Source organism: Bos taurus, unplaced genomic scaffold, assembly GCF_002263795.3.
Source record: "Bos taurus isolate L1 Dominette 01449 registration number 42190680 breed Hereford unplaced genomic scaffold, ARS-UCD2.0 Leftover_ScbfJmS_55, whole genome shotgun sequence".
In the NCBI taxonomy this organism is placed as follows: Eukaryota; Metazoa; Chordata; class Mammalia; order Artiodactyla; family Bovidae; genus Bos; species Bos taurus.
Genome location: NW_020191851.1, coordinates 12691 through 29113, shown reverse-complemented (window position 1 = coordinate 29113; position 16423 = coordinate 12691). Strand labels below are relative to the sequence as shown.

Genomic DNA, 16423 nt, shown 5'->3' with positions numbered 1-16423 from the left:
GTATATAGGATGTGTATGTGTGGTATGTCTGTAGTGTGGTGTGAGTGGGGTGTACAGTGTATATAGGGGTGTCTTTGTGATGTGGTGTGTAGTGTGTCTATAGTGTGGTATGAGTGGTGTATACAGTTATATAGGGCTGTGCGTGTGGTATATCTGTTGTTTGAAGTGAGTGGTATAACAGTGTATATAGGGCTTGCGTGTCTGTAGTATGTGTGTGGTGTGAGTGGTGTGCACAGTGTATATAGGGTGTGTGTGTGTGTATGTCTTTAGTGTGCTGTGAGTGGTGTATACAGGTATATAGGGCTCTGTGTGTGTGTGTAGTATGTCTGTAGTGTGGTGAGTGGGGTGTACAGTGTATATGGGGGTGTGTGTGTGATGGGGTGTGTGTGTAATGTGTCTGTAGTGTGATATGAGTGGTGGCACAGTGTATACAAGGATGTGTGTGTGTGATATGGTGTGTGTGGGTTTGCCACGTGTGCACACATATGTGTAGGGAAGATCCTGGCAGGGTTGGGGTGCAGGACGCTGTCCTCGGAGCGGCACCTGCAGAGCACCCCTCGTCCTGCCCTGCAGAGCTTCTCCTTCCAGCCTCGCTCACAGAGGAGCCCTGGCCTCCTGCAGCCCCTCAGGGGAAGGGGCGAAAGCAGCAGGAAGCCCAACCAGGAGGGCAGCAGTGGGCAGGAGGCTGCCTCTTGCACCCCAGGCCCCTGTGCCTTCTGCTCCTTCCTCGCCCGTGCGGGACGGGCCCGGCGCACCCGGACTGTGGGCGGGCTGGGCCGATGTGCTCGCTGGGACGCGGCCTCCAGGACCTGCAGGGGTCCCTGACTGCCTGACCCCAGCGTGCTGAGGGGCTTCTCGTCCACAGGTGAAGGGCCCCCAGCTGCGCACTGTCCTCTGACTGGCTGGCACAGCCCGGGCGGCTGACCTCCCCCGAGGAGTGGATTCTCTCCCATCATTTCCTGAGTGCGTTGCCCGGCTGGGCATCAGGTGGGAGATTATCTGCCTGCACAGGGGCCCGGGCACTATCAGCGGGGTAGGCTGGCTGCCCGGGCCTCAGCCTGGCTGCCCTTGGAAGAGTTCTGCAGGCAGCGCCGTGGGTTCCAGAGGCAGAGATGATCCTCTTGTATTCCCTGCGGAAGTTCTGGTTCAGGAGCCCATAGACGATGGCGTTCAGGCAGCTGTTGAAATAGGCCAGGAAGTAGCTAGAGACGAACAGCCCCTCTGGCACCCGGGGAGCCACTTCTCGGGGTCAATGGCCACGGCGAGGCCGATGCAGTTCAGCGGCGCCAGCAGATGGCGAAGATCACAAAGACCACAAACATGCTCAGAAAGCTCCGCACGCGACCAGACCATGGGCGTGGCTTGCTCTCCGCCTTGACCTTCCTGCGGGCACGCAGCACCAGCACCCAGATGTGCAGGTAGCAGAAACACACAACAGCCACGGGCAGCAGGAAGTGCACGGCACCACGGCCGCCGTGTATCCGGCGCTGGCCGTCTGCGCGAAGGTGCACGAGTAGACGCGCGGGTCGTACTCCAGGGACCCCACGAAGAAGTTGGGCAGAAGGACCAGCAGGGTGAGCAGCCAGCCGAGGCCAACGTAGACGGCGGCGTGCCGGCGGCGGCAGAGGCGGTGGTAGGTCACGCTGCGGCAGACGTAGCAGTAGCGGTCGACGGCGATGGCGGTGATGTTGAAGACGGAGCCGACCACGCTCAGACCCATCACGAAGGCGCTGGCCTTGCAGTGCACCTCCCCCAGGGCCCAGCCGTCGTGGAAGATGGCCACGAGGCTCAGCGGGTAGGGGTACAAGGCTACGGCCAGGTCAGCGAACGCCAGACTCACCAAGAACAGGTTACCTGGAGCAAGAAACGGGCAGAGAGAGTCAGGCTGAGACCGTGTGGAGGGACTCTCCCAGGACACCGATGTGCCACTGTCACCGTGCATCTGGGGGGCCCCTGCAGAGGCTGCAGTGACCACCTCAGGGGTCCAAAGCACCTGGCTGATGGAAAGGACCCAAAAGGCACAGCAATCAGAAAAGCCAGGTCTGATCCCAAGGGGGTTTGGGAAAAGGGGGCTCAGAGCCACTCAGTTGGGAGTGCCCTCAAGTCAGACCCTCAGGTAAAGCAGATTCTACACCTGTAGCTACAAACAGACCTACAAGGTAGAGAAAGTCCTCCGTGTCCAGACACACATTGTCACCCCACCTCAGAGAAGACTCCTGGGAAGCTGTAAGACCCACAAGCAGGCTTCTTAAAATGCCTGTTTTAGCCTCAGATGCTTGAGGTCACCTCACTCAGAAACGACTGAAAAGACATTTGTTAGTTCCCTGGGAGTTCCCAGGACCCAACTGTTCCTGAGTCAAGAGCTAAGTTAGGATCTGAGGGAAAAGTGTTAGTCACTCGGTTGTGTCCGACTCTCTGCGACCCCACGGACTAGTAGCCTTCCAGGCTCCTCCGTCCATGGAATTCTCCAGGCAAGGATACTGGAGTGGGTTGCCAAGCCTGGATCCAGGGGATTTTCCTGACCCAGGAATCACACCCAGGTCTCCTGCATTACAGGCAGACTCTTTACCATCTGAGCCACCAGAGAAGGGTCTGAAGGAAACAGGGTGTAACTGAATAGAAAGGAGCTCATTTGGACATTTTGGAAGTGCTTTCCAAGCAGTGAGCTTCCCTGTCTCTTGCAACTTTCAAATACAGGTTGGATGGTGGAGGAGAACCCTGTCTTAGGGTAAACTGTGAGATTCCTTCCTATTCTACTGTCTCAGGAATCTGTTTAGTTAGTGGGAGAAAATCCCCCTCAAATTATTTCATGCTGGTACTACAGGCAAGAAATGCACATCTCAGGACCTGCCTGGGATGTGGGGGAATCTCCTGCTTTTTCATTTCTCAGTCTTGTTCTCTATCTCCACTGGTAGATTTCAGCTTCTGATTCCACTGTGCATATATGCATGCTAAGTCGCCCCAGTCGTGTCTGACTCTGTGTGACCCCATGGACTGTATCCCACCAGGCTCCTTTGTCCATGGGATTCTCCAGGCAAGAATTCTGGAATGGGTTGCATGCCCTCCCCAGGGGATCTTCCTGACTCGGGGATTGAACCAGTGTCTCATGTCTGCTGCACTGGCAGGCAGGTTCTTTACATCTAGCAGTGCTTGAGAAGCCCTTCTGACTCTACTACTTAGACCTTACTTGGTCTCAGAGAGTGAGGGGTTACCTCTTTCAAATTTGCTGTCAGATGACTCAGGAATCATTATAGTTGATTTATAATATTGTATTAGTTTCAGGCGTACAACATAGTGATTCAGGATTTTTATAGATTATACTCCATTTAAGGCTATTATACAGTATTGTCTGTATTCCCTGTGCAATTCTTACAGTTTATTTTGCACCTAGTATTTTTCTCTCTGAATCCTTTATTGCTATGCTGCCCTTCCCCCATACCCTCACCCCACGATAACCACGAGTTTGTCTCTGTGCGACCCTGCTTCTTTTTTGTTATAGTCACGATTTGTTCTATTTTTAGATTCCACATAGAAATGGAAACACGCAGTGCTCATTCTCTGTCTGACTTATTCTACCAAGTAGAATGGCATCCAGTTCCATCCAAGTGGTTGCACGTGGCAAAATTTCACTCATTGTTATGGCTGAGTAATATTCCATCATGTATGTGTATACACCACATCTTCTTTATCCAGTCATCTGTTGATTGCCTCCATACCTTGATAACTGTAAATAATGCTGCTATGAACACTGGGGTGCATATGTATTTTTTTGAATTAGTATTTTCTTTTTCTTTCAGACATATAACCAGCAGTGGAATTGATGGATCATATGGACAGTCTATTGAATGTGAGAAAATATTTGCAAATGGTATGTCTGATAAGGGGTTAATATCCAAAATGCAAATAGCTCATAAACTCAATATCAAAAAAACCAAATAACCTGATCAAAAAATGAGCAGAAGACCTATATAGATGTTTTTTCAAGGAAGACACACAGATGGCCAACAGGCTTATGAAAAGATGCTCAGCATCACTAATAATCAGAGAAATGCAGATCAAAACCACAGGAAGATAGCACCTGACACTGATCAGAATGGCTATGACCAAAAAGAACACAAATAACAAATGTTGGTGAGGATGTAGCGAAAAGGGAACAGAACCTTAAAACACTGTAGGTGGGAATGTAAACTGACGCCGCCACTGTGGAACACAGTATAGAGAGTCCTCAAAAAAAAAAAAATTAACTGTTTTGACATTTTGACATTTGGAAGTGGGTGCTGAAGTTGAAGTGACCTGGGGTAATCTCAGTGCTGTCACTTTTTAACTTGACCAAGTCCCTGAACTTCTTTTCTCTGTGATGATTGCTTTGTCGGTTCTGTTCTTTATTTTTGGAGCCCTCTTTCCCCCTCCTCAGACACACGTGGCATGGCTATTTCTGTGACAAAAATCCCTTCTTTCCACCATGGGGATGCTGGCCTCCGCAGGGCCCACAGCCTCCTGGCGGGGTGGCAAAGGAGCTTCCTGCCCTTGCAAGCACGGGCAGACAAAGGCAGGGGCGGCTGGGAGCAGGTGCGGCTCAGCCCGCTGTTTCTCAGGAAGCAAGTCAAGCTCTGCGGTGTTAACGTGGCCCAGCCTGGAATAACGCCCCAGAGGCGGCAAACAGCTTGTAAGCAGTAGGTAGAACACATTCGGCTCCACGTGGAAAGTGATTCAATTACTCTTCCCCATTACTCTGGCCGTTCCTAAAAGGCTGAAATCAACCAGTTCCTGCTGCAGATCCATCTGCCCAGATGTCCTATCGTCTCCAGACTATTCCAAATTAGAGGAATAAAATTCTTGCCGTGTTTCCCATCTCTAAGAAGCCAGGCCCTGTCTAGATGAGAGTCAAGGGGAGGCTGAGTTCTCCAGACCCATTTTCTACAGACAGGTGAGAAATTGAGCAGGACAGGCAGTGCTGCTCATCACCCGGGCACAGGCCTCTAACGAGCATTTATCTCACAAGCCTTGGCGTTACTTATTTCCATCGGCCTCCATCAGACAGGGCATGTTAGTGGAGACAGACCTTCACAACAGGGTTTTGTATTAATATGGGTGGAAATCCTGCCATTATTCATACACAAAGCACATCCCTCCACATACACAGCCACCACGGTCCCCTCCCTCTCGGCCTACTTTCCCTTTTTCAGGAAATCTAGTCCTCAGTGGGGATGTGTTAATCTGGAAGAGAGCCAGCAGATGTTGAGCTATCTGGTCTTCATCAGAATTCTGCATCCCTCTTTCCTGTGCCCACTCTATTTTCTAAGAAGAATGTGTTGGTTTTAAATTGTATCTGCTCTTTGAGCTAAAAGTAGCAATGCAGAAATAGATAGTCATGGACTCATTTGCTCAACAAATACTGCTGAGTATTTACTGGGTACCGGCTCTGACTGTGGGCTTCCCTGGTGGCTCAGCCAGATGCTCTGACTATGCTGGGGCTGAGGGTAGTGTGGTAAGCAAGAACGATGCATCTTCTCTTACAGACCTCAGGGTCTCATACAGGGGACAATGAAATGAAAGTGAGATGTGAAGGTGATCTAGTGGTTACCATGCAGAGCGGCCAGGTTTGATCCTAGTCAGGGAACTAGATCTTGCATACTGTAAATGTAAAAAATCCTGCATGCAGCAACTAATGAACCCACAAGCCTCAACAAAGACAAGGAGATCAGGCATGCTGCAACTAAGACCCAGTGGAGCCACGTATATTAATGAAATACAGTTTTTAGTGAGATGCTGTGAGTGTTATGATGGGGAAGTTAACACTATCCTCTCTGTAATCCTTTCCAACAAGGTTAAACTTCCCATGCCTTGAGGTCTTCCTCCATCTTCCACTTACTCAAAAACGTGTGCTCTGTCCACTGAGCACCTATCATGCTTGGGTAGGGCACAGTGATGGCTGAAAGACATGCCCCTGCCACTGAGATGCCCACAGTGCTGTTGGGGAAAGAGACACAGAAACTGCCTTTTCGTGTAGGGAGAGCTGGGTGGGAGACCAGCATGAGGGGGTGAGAACACTGGGCAAGAGTCGAGTTATCCTGCGGCTGAGGGCAGTGGGTGGTGGGTGGGGATGAGGCTGATCAAGCACGACCAGCCAAGGGATCAGCCACAAATCACAAAGGCCCTTCTTCTGGGCCTGCCTCCATCCCAGGATGGCTATTTACCTCAAATGGGATCTTGCATGGGAAAGGATTTAAGAAATAATAATAATCTTCAAACAAATGTGAGGTATTCTTATTAGTTATATTCAGGGATAGGCATTTGAAACAACTGAACAGGTAATTTATTAAAAATGTGACTACTTCAAAAATACTAAAACAATGTCCTTTCATATTAACATAAGCTCCTAATTAGGCTTCCCTGGTGGCTCAGTGTTGCAGAATCTGCCTAGCAGTGCAGGCCGCCCAGGTTCGATCCCTGGGCTGGGAAGATTCCCTCAAAGAGGGCATGGCAACCCACTCTAGTATTCTTGCCTGGGAAAATCCCATGGACAGAGGAGCCTGGCAGGCTACAGTCCATGGGGTCGAAAAAAAAGTCAGACACAACTTAGAGACTGAACAACAAAGAGATTTCCTAATTAATCCCCAGATTCTTTGAGGGTGGATATTGTTTTCTTCCCAAATCACAATATTTATGAAAACCCTGGATCGTGTGGGTAAATCATACAAGGCTCAGTTGAAATCTAACATAATTTTAACTTACACTTAGCAAGCAAATAGCGTATGCAAAAATAAGATGGAGATGTTTTAACCACTTAAAAGAATATATTTAAGAGCACAAGCATCAACTTAAATAAGTAACTAAAATGCTTATTGCTTTGCTGTGCTCAGTGGCACAGTCGTGTCTGACTCTTTGTGACCCCATGGACTGTAGCCCACCAGCCTCCTCTGTCCATATAATTCTCCAGGCAAGAATACTGGAGTGGGTTGCCATTTCCTTCTTCAGGGGATCTTCCTAACCCAGGGATCAGGATCAAACCTGTGTCTCCTGCTTTGCAGGTGGATTCTTTACCCCTCGGCCAGCTGGGAAGCTCTATAAGATGCTTACCACAAAATCTTATACCATAACCATCAAAGCATTGCTTGAAAACTCTTATGGAAGCATTTTATTACTTTAATTACACTTAGTTATAACAAAAAGGCTTCCCTGGTGGCTCGGATGGTAAAGAATCTGTCTACAATGTAGGAGACCTGGGTTCAACCCCTGAGTCAGGAAGATCCCCTGGAGAAGGGAATGGCAACCCACTTCAGTCTTCTTGCCTGGAGAATCCCATGGACAGGGGAGTCTGGTGGGCTACAGTCCATGGGGTCACAAAGAGTCGGATGTGACTGAGCCACTAACACACATAACAACAAGAAAACAGTTGGTATAGCACCTTAATGTTTATAATATGCATTCACACTAACTGACTCAATTGTTTTTCACAGGAATCCTTTAAGGCTGATTTTATGATGGATCAGCTGATTCCATTTTACAGATCAAGACATTAGCACCCAGAATATGTGAACAGAGAAAGAGGGGAGGAAAAAAAAAAAAAACAAGAAAAGAAACAAGAGGAAATCAGGAAAAAGAAATGTCAAAGGGATTGAGGGTGTAGAGTTTTTGGTCATCACAAGAGTGAGAAAGTGCCCTCTAGGCTGCCAGCTAGGAGACCAGCAGGGATGTGAGCAAGGGCGAGCCCGGTGAGTGCTGGAGGACACACTTCTGCACTGGAGGCCACCCTCCTAATCTGCTTTGCCTTCAAGAGAAGGAGGGAAATGAACTGGTGCTTGGAAAGGGCTATCCTCTGATAGAGAGACTGTGGAAGATTTTTTTCTTCTTCTCTTTTAAGTGAGAGAGGCTTCTACCTGACACATAATAAGCACATAGCAGTCTTTTTTTCTTAATTTACAATGATGTGCTCATTTGCAACGTTGTGTTGACTTCTGCTGTACAGCAAAGTGATTCAGTTATATACATGTATACACTACTTTTCTTATACTCCTTTTCATTATGGTTTAATTGTACGACATTGAACATAGTTCTCTGTGTTACACAGGAAGGACTTGTTGTTTATCCATTCTATATATAATAGTTTGCATCTGCTAAGCCTACATATAACAATCTTAGCTATTACCTATTATTGGGATTTTTATATTATCACCTGCATTATATCAGTCTTATATTATTATAATTACATAAAATTATGACAACCTGATATTATTATTACAAAGAACAAGAAAGAGGCTCATAATGTTGGACTAGGCTCCCTGGGAGATAAGATGTAAGAATTCCTATAGGATGAGAAAGGTGAAGTTAGGACACTGCTCCTGAAGTGTAAACTCCCTCAGATTCAGGACTTAACACTCTTAAGTTTTCCTCTTTCAGCCTTCAGTATCTTAAACTGTAAGACCTAATGGGTCATCAGTTTTCTGAGTTTTGCAGCATATCATGCTAAATACAGACTCTGAACCTTGTGGGGAGGAAAAAAAGGCAGTCAAACATGAAAATGTTCACACTCAGGGATACTGAAGGCTGAAAGAGGAAAACTTAAGAGTGTTAAGTCCTGAATCTGAGGGAGTTTACACTTCAGGAGCAGTGTCCTAATTCACCTTTCTCATCCTATAGGAATTCTTACATCTTATCTCCCAGGGAGCCTAGTCCAACATTATGAGCCTCTTTCTTGTTTTTGTAATAATAATATCAGGTGTCATAATTTTATGTAATTATAATAATATAAGAGATATAATGCAGGTGATAATAATATAAAATCCCAATAATAGGTAATAGCTAAGATTGTTATATGTAGCTTAGCAGATGCAAACTATTATATATAGAATGGATAAACAACAAGTCCTTCCTGTGTAACACAGAGAAACTTATGTTCAAATGTCGTACAATTAACCATAATGAAAAGGAGTATAAGAAAAGTAGTGTATACATGTATATAACTGAATCACTTTGCTGTACAGCAGAAGTCAACACAACGTTGCAAATGAGCACATCATTGTAAATTAAGAAAAAAGACTGCTATGTGCTTATTATGTGTCAGTAGAAGCCTCTCTCACTTAAAAGAGAAGAAGAAAAAAATCTTCCACAGTCTCTCTTATCAGAGGATAGCCCTTTCCAAGCACCAGTTCATTTCCCTCCTTCTCTTGAAGCAAAGCAGATTAGGAGGGTGGCCTCCAGTGCAGAAGTGTGTCCTCCAGCACTCACCGGGCTCGCCCTTGCTCACATCCCTGCTGGTCTCCTAGCTGGCAGCCTAGAGGGCACTTTCTCACTCTTGTGATGACCAAAAACTCTACACCCTCAATCCCTTTGACATTTCTTTTTCCTGATTTCCTCTTGTTTCTTTTCTTGTTTTTTTTTTCCCTCCCTCTTTCTCTGTTCACATATTCTGGGTGCTAATGTCTTGATCTGTAAAATGGAATCAGCTGATCCATCATAAAATCAGCCTTAAAGGATTCCTGTGAAAAACAATTGAGTCAGTTAGTGTGAATGCATATTATAAACATTAAGGTGCTATTACCAACTGTTTTCTTGTTGTTATGTGTGTTAGTGGCTCAGTCACATCCGACTCTTTGTGACCCCATGGACTGTAGCCCACCAGACTCCCTGTCCATGGGATTCTCCAGGCAAGAAGACTGAAGTGGGTTGCCATTCCTTCTCCAGGGGATCTTCCTGACTCAGGGGTTGAACCCAGGTCTCCTACATTGTAGACAGATTCTTTACCATCCGAGCCACCAGGGAAGCCTTTTTGTTATAACTAAGTGTAATTAAAGTAATAAAATGCTTCCATAAGAGTTTTCAAGCAATGCTTTGATGGTTATGGTATAAGATTTTGTGGTAAGCATCTTATAGAGCTTCCCAGCTGGCCGAGGGGTAAAGAATCCACCTGCAAAGCAGGAGACACAGGTTTGATCCTGATCCCTGGGTTAGGAAGATCCCTGAAGAAGGAAATGGCAACCCACTCCAGTATTCTTGCCTGGAGAATTATATGGACAGAGGAGGCTGGTGGGCTACAGTCCATGGGGTCACAAAGAGTCAGACACGACTGTGCCACTGAGCACAGCAAAGCAATAAGCATTTTAGTTACTTATTTAAGTTGATGCTTGTGCTCTTAAATATATTCTTTTAAGTGGTTAAAACATCTCCATCTTATTTTTGCATACGCTATTTGCTTGCTAAGTGTAAGTTAAAATTATGTTAGATTTCAACTGAGCCTTGTATGATTTACCCACACGATCCAGGGTTTTCATAAATATTGTGATTTGGGAAGAAAACAATATCCACCCTCAAAGAATCTGGGGATTAATTAGGAAATCTCTTTGTTGTTCAGTCTCTAAGTTGTGTCTGACTTTTTTTTCGACCCCATGGACTGTAGCCTGCAGGCTCCTCTGTCCATGGGATTTTCCCAGGCAAGAATACTAGAGTGGGTTGCCATGCCCTCTTTGAGGGAATCTTCCCAGCCCAGGGATCGAACCTGGGCGGCCTGCACTGCTAGGCAGATTCTGCAACACTGAGCCACCAGGGAAGCCTAATTAGGAGCTTATGTTAATATGAAAGGACATTGTTTTAGTATTTTGAAGTAGTCACATTTTTAATAAATTACCTGTTCAGTTGTTTCAAATGCCTATCCCTGAATATAACTAATAAGAATACCTCACATTTGTTTGAAGATTATTATTATTTCTTAAATCCTTTCCCATGCAAGATCCCATTTGAGGTAAATAGCCATCCTGGGATGGAGGCAGGCCCAGAAGAAGGGCCTTTGTGATTTGTGGCTGATCCCTTGGCTGGTCGTGCTTGATCAGCCTCATCCCCACCCACCACCCACTGCCTCAGCCGCAGGATAACTCGACTCTTGCCAGTGTTCTCACCCCCTCATGCTGGTCTCCCACCCAGCTCTCCCTACACGAAAAGGCAGTTTCTGTGTCTCTTTCCCCAACAGCACTGTGGGCATCTCAGTGGCAGGGGCATGTCTTTCAGCCATCACTGTGCCCTACCCAAGCATGATAGGTGCTCAGTGGACAGAGCACACGTTTTTTGAGTAAGTGGAAGATGGAGGAAGACCTCAAGCATGGAAGTTTAACCTTGTTGGAAAGGATTACAGAGAGGATAGTGTTAACTCCCCATCATAACACTCACAGCATCTCACTAAAAACTGTATTTCATTAATATACGTGGCTCCACTGGGTCTTAGTTGCAGCATGCCTGATCTCCTTGTCTTTGTTGAGGCTTGTGGGTTCATTAGTTGCTGCATGCAGGATTTTTTACATTTACAGTATGCAAGATCTAGTTCCCTGACTAGGATCAAACCTGGGCCGCTCTGCATGGTTAACCACTAGATCACCTTCACATCTCACTTTCATTTCATTGTCCCCTGTATTGAGACCCTGAGGGTCTGTAAGAGAAGATGCATCGTTCTTGCTTACCACACTACCCTCAGCCCCAGCATAGTCAGAGCATCTGGCTGAGCCACCAGGGAAGCCCACAGTCAGAGCCGTACCCCAGTAAATACTCAGGCAGTATTTGTTGAGCAAATGAGTCCATGAACTATCTATTTCTGCATTGCTACTTTTAGCTCAAAAGAGCAGATACAATTTAAAACCAACACATTCTTCTTAGAAAATAGAGTGGGCACAGGAAAGAGGGATGCAGAATTCTGATGAAGACCAGATAGCTCAACATCTGCTGGCTCTCTTCCAGATTAACACATCCCCCACTGAGGACTAGATTTCCTGAAAAAGGGAAAGTAGGCCGAGAGGGAGGGGACCGTGTGGCTGTGTATGTGGAGGGATGTGCTTTGTGTATGAATAATGGCAAGGATTTCCACCCATATTAATACAAAACCCTGTTGTGAAGGTCTGTCTCCACTAACATGCCCTGTCTTGATGGAGGCGATGGAAATAAGTAACGCCAAGGCTTGTGAGATAAATGCTCGTTAGAGGCCTGTGCCCGGGTGATGAGCAGCACTGCCTGTCCTGCTCAATTTCTCACCAATGTCTGTAGAAAATGGGTCTGGAGAACTCAGCCTCCCCTTGACTCTCATCTAGACAGGGCCTGGCTTCTTAGAGATGGAAACACGGCAAGAATTTTATTCCTCTAATTTGGAATAGTCTGGAGACGATAGGACATCTGGGCAGATGGATCTGCAGCAGGAAACTGGTTGATTTCAGCCTTTTAGGAACGGCCAGAGTAATGGGGAAGAGTAATTGAATCACTTTCCACGTGGAGCCGAATGTGTTCTACCTACTGCTTACAAGCTGTTTGCCGCCTCTGGGGCGTTATTCCAGGCTGGGCCACGTTAACCACCGCAGAGCTTGACTTGCTTCCTGAGAAACAGCGGGCTGAGCCGCACCTGCTCCCAGCCGCCCCCTGCCTTTGTCTGCCCGTGCTTGCAAGGGCAGGAAGCTCCTTTGCCACCCCGCCAGGAGGCTGTGGGCCCTGCGGAGGGCCAGCATCCCCATGGTGGAAAGAAGGATTTTTGTCACAAAATAGGCCATTGCCACGTGTGTCTGAGGAGGGGGAAAGAGGGCTCCAAAAATAAAGAACAGAACCGACAAAGCAATCATCACAGAGAAAAGAAGTTCAGGGACTTGGTCAAGTTAAAAAGTGACAGCACTGAGATTACCCCAGGTCACTTCAACTTCAGCACCCACTTCCAAATGTCAAAATGTCAAAACAGTTAATTTTTTTTTTTTTTGAGGACTCTCTATTACTGTGTTCCACAGTGCGGCGTCAGTTTACATTCCCACCTACAGTGTTTTAAGGTTCTGTTCCCTTTTCGCTACATCCTCACCAACATTTGTTATTTGTGTTCTTTTTGGTCATAGCCATTCTGATCAGTGTCAGGTGCTATCTTCCTGTGGTTTTGATCTGCATTTCTCTGATTATAGTGATGCTGAGCATCTTTCATAAGCCTGTTGGCCATCTGTGTGTCTTCCTTGAAAAAACATCTATATAGGTCTTCTGCTCATTTTTTGATCAGGTTATTTGGTTTTTTTGATATTGAGTTTATGAGCTATTTGCATTTTGGATATTAAACCCCTTATCAGACATTACCATTTGCAAATATTTTCTCACATTCAATAGACTGTCCATATGATCCATCAATTCCACTGCTGGTTATATGTCTGAAAGAAAAAGAAAATACTAATTCAAAAAAAATACATATGCACCCCAGTGTTCATAGCAGCATTATTTACAGTTTATCAAGGTATGGAGGCAATCAACAGATGACTGGATAAAGAAGATGTGGTGTATACACATACATGATGGAATATTACTCAGCCATAACAATGAGTGAAATTTTGCCACGTGCAACCACTTGGATGGAACTGGATGCCATTCTACTTGGTAGAATAAGTCAGACAGAGAATGAGCACTGCGTGTTTCCATTTCTATGTGGAATCTAAAAAATAGAACAAATCGTGACTATAACAAAAAAGAAGCAGGGTCGCACAGAGACAAACTCGTGGTTATCTGTGGGGTGAGGGTATGGGGAAGGGCAGCATAGCAATAAAGGATTCAGAGAGAAAAATACTAGGTGCAAAATAAACTGTAAGAATTGCACAGGGAATACAGACAATACTGTATAATAGCCTTAAATGGAGTATAATCTATAAAAATCCTGAATCACTATGTTGTACGCCTGAAACTAATACAATATTATAAATCAACTATAATGATTCCTGAGTCATCTGACAGCAAATTTGAAAGAGGTAACCCCTCACTCTCTGAGACCAAGTAAGGTCTAAGTAGTAGAGTCAGAAGGGCTTCTCAAGCACTGCTAGATGTAAAGAACCTGCCTGCCAGTGCAGCAGACATGAGACCACTGGTTCAATCCCCGAGTCAGGAAGATCCCCTGGGGAGGGCATGCAACCCATTCCAGAATTCTTGCCTGGAGAATCCCATGGACAAAGGAGCCTGGTGGGATACAGTCCATGGGGTCACACAGAGTCAGACACGACTGGGGCGACTTAGCATGCATATATGCCACAGTGGAATCAGAAGCTGAAATCTACCAGTGGAGATAGAGAACAAGACTGAGAAATGAAAAAGCAGGAGATTCCCCCACATCCCAGGCAGGTCCTGAGATGTGCATTTCTTGCCTGTAGTACCAGCATGAAATAATTTGAGGGGGATTTTCTCCCACTAACTAAACAGATTCCTGAGACAGTAGAATAGGAAGGAATCTCACAGTTTACCCTAAGACAGGGTTCTCCTCCACCATCCAACCTGTATTTGAAAGTTGCAAGAGACAGGGAAGCTCACTGCTTGGAAAGCACTTCCAAAATGTCCAAATGAGCTCCTTTCTATTCAGTTACACCCTGTTTCCTTCAGACCCTTCTCTGGTGGCTCAGATGGTAAAGAGTCTGCCTGTAATGCAGGAGACCTGGGTGTGATTCCTGGGTCAGGAAAATCCCCTGGATCCAGGCTTGGCAAACCCACTCCAGTATCCTTGCCTGGAGAATTCCATGGACGGAGGAGCCTGGAAGGCTACTAGTCCGTGGGGTCGCAGAGAGTCGGACACAACCGAGTGACTAACACTTTTCCCTCAGATCCTAAACTTAGCTCTTGACTCAGGAACAGTTGGGTCCTGGGAACTCCCAGGGAACTAACAAATGTCTTTTCAGTCGTTTCTGAGTGAGGTGACCTCAAGCATCTGAGGCTAAAACAGGCATTTTAAGAAGCCTGCTTGTGGGTCTTACAGCTTCCCCAGGAGTCTTCTCTGAGGTGGGGTGACAATGTGTGTCTGGACACGGAGGACTTTCTCTACCTTGTAGGTCTGTTTGTAGCTACAGGTGTAGAATCTGCTTTACCTGAGGGTCTGACTTGAGGGCACTCCCAACTGAGTGGCTCTGAGCCCCCTTTTCCCAAACCCCCTTGGGATCAGACCTGGCTTTTCTGATTGCTGTGCCTTTTGGGTCCTTTCCATCAGCCAGGTGCTTTGGACCCCTGAGGTGGTCACTGCAGCCTCTGCAGGGGCCCCCCAGATGCACGGTGACAGTGGCACATCGGTGTCCTGGGAGAGTCCCTCCACACGGTCTCAGCCTGACTCTCTCTGCCCGTTTCTTGCTCCAGGTAACCTGTTCTTGGTGAGTCTGGCGTTCGCTGACCTGGCCGTAGCCTTGTACCCCTACCCGCTGAGCCTCGTGGCCATCTTCCACGACGGCTGGGCCCTGGGGGAGGTGCACTGCAAGGCCAGCGCCTTCGTGATGGGTCTGAGCGTGGTCGGCTCCGTCTTCAACATCACCGCCATCGCCGTCGACCGCTACTGCTACGTCTGCCGCAGCGTGACCTACCACCGCCTCTGCCGCCGCCGGCACCGCCGCCGTCTACGTTGGCCTCGTCTGGCTGCTCACCCTGCTGGTCCTTCTGCCCAACTTCTTCGTGGGGTCCCTGGAGTACGACCCGCGCGTCTACTCGTGCACCTTCGCGCAGACGGCCAGCGCCGGATACACGGCGGCCCGTGGTGCTCGTGCACTTCCTGCTGCCCTGGCTGTTGTGTGTTTCTGCTACCTGCACATCTGGGTGCTGGTGCTGCGTGCCCGCAGGAAGGTCAAGGCGGAGAGCAAGCCACGCCCATGGTCTGGTCGCGTGCGGAGCTTTCTGAGCATGTTTGTGGTCTTTGTGATCTTCGCCATCTGCTGGGCGCCGCTGAACTGCATCGGCCTCGCCGTGGCCATTGACCCCGAAGAAGTGGCTCCCCGGGTGCCAGAGGGGCTGTTCGTCTCTAGCTACTTCCTGGCCTATTTCAACAGCTGCCTGAACGCCATCGTCTATGGGCTCCTGAACCAGAACTTCCGCAGGGAATACAAGAGGATCATCTCTGCCCTCTGGAACCCACGGCGCTGCCTGCAGACTCTTCCCAAGGGCAGCCAGGCTGAGGGCCCGGGCAGCCAGCCTACCCCCGCTGATAGTGCCCGGGCCCCTGTGCAGGCAGATAATCTCCCACCTGATGCCCAGCCGGGCAACGCACTCAGGAAATGATGGGAGAGAATCCACTCCTCGGGGGAGGTCAGCCGCCCGGGCTGTGCCAGCCAGTCAGAGGACAGTGCGCAGCTGGGGGCCCTTCACCTGTGGACGAGAAGCCCTCAGCACGCTGGGGTCAGGCAGTCAGGGACCCCTGCAGGTCCTGGAGGCCGCGTCCCAGCGAGCACATCTGGCCCAGCCCGCCCACAGTCCGGGTGCGCCGGGGCCCGGTCCCGCACGGGCGAGGAAGGAGCAGAAGGCACAGGGGCCTGGGGTGCAAGAGGCAGCCTCCTGCCCACTGCTGCCCTCCTGGTTGGGCTTCCTGCTGCTTTCGCCCCTTCCCCTGAGGGGCTGCAGGAGGCCAGGGCTCCTCTGTGAGCGAGGCTGGAAGGAGAAGCTCTGCAGGGCAGGACGAGGGGTGCTCTGCAGGTGC

The 16423-nt window shown here is 48.1% G+C and overlaps 2 pseudogenes; one reads left to right on the top strand and one right to left on the bottom strand.

Moving 5' to 3' along the window:
- Positions 1-952: 952 nt before the first annotated feature.
- Positions 953-1942, bottom strand: LOC112445728 (melatonin receptor type 1B-like; annotated as a pseudogene).
- Positions 1943-4425: 2483 nt separating this feature from the next.
- Positions 4426-16008, top strand: LOC112445727 (melatonin receptor type 1B-like; annotated as a pseudogene).
- The last annotated feature ends 415 nt before the right edge of the window (positions 16009-16423 follow it).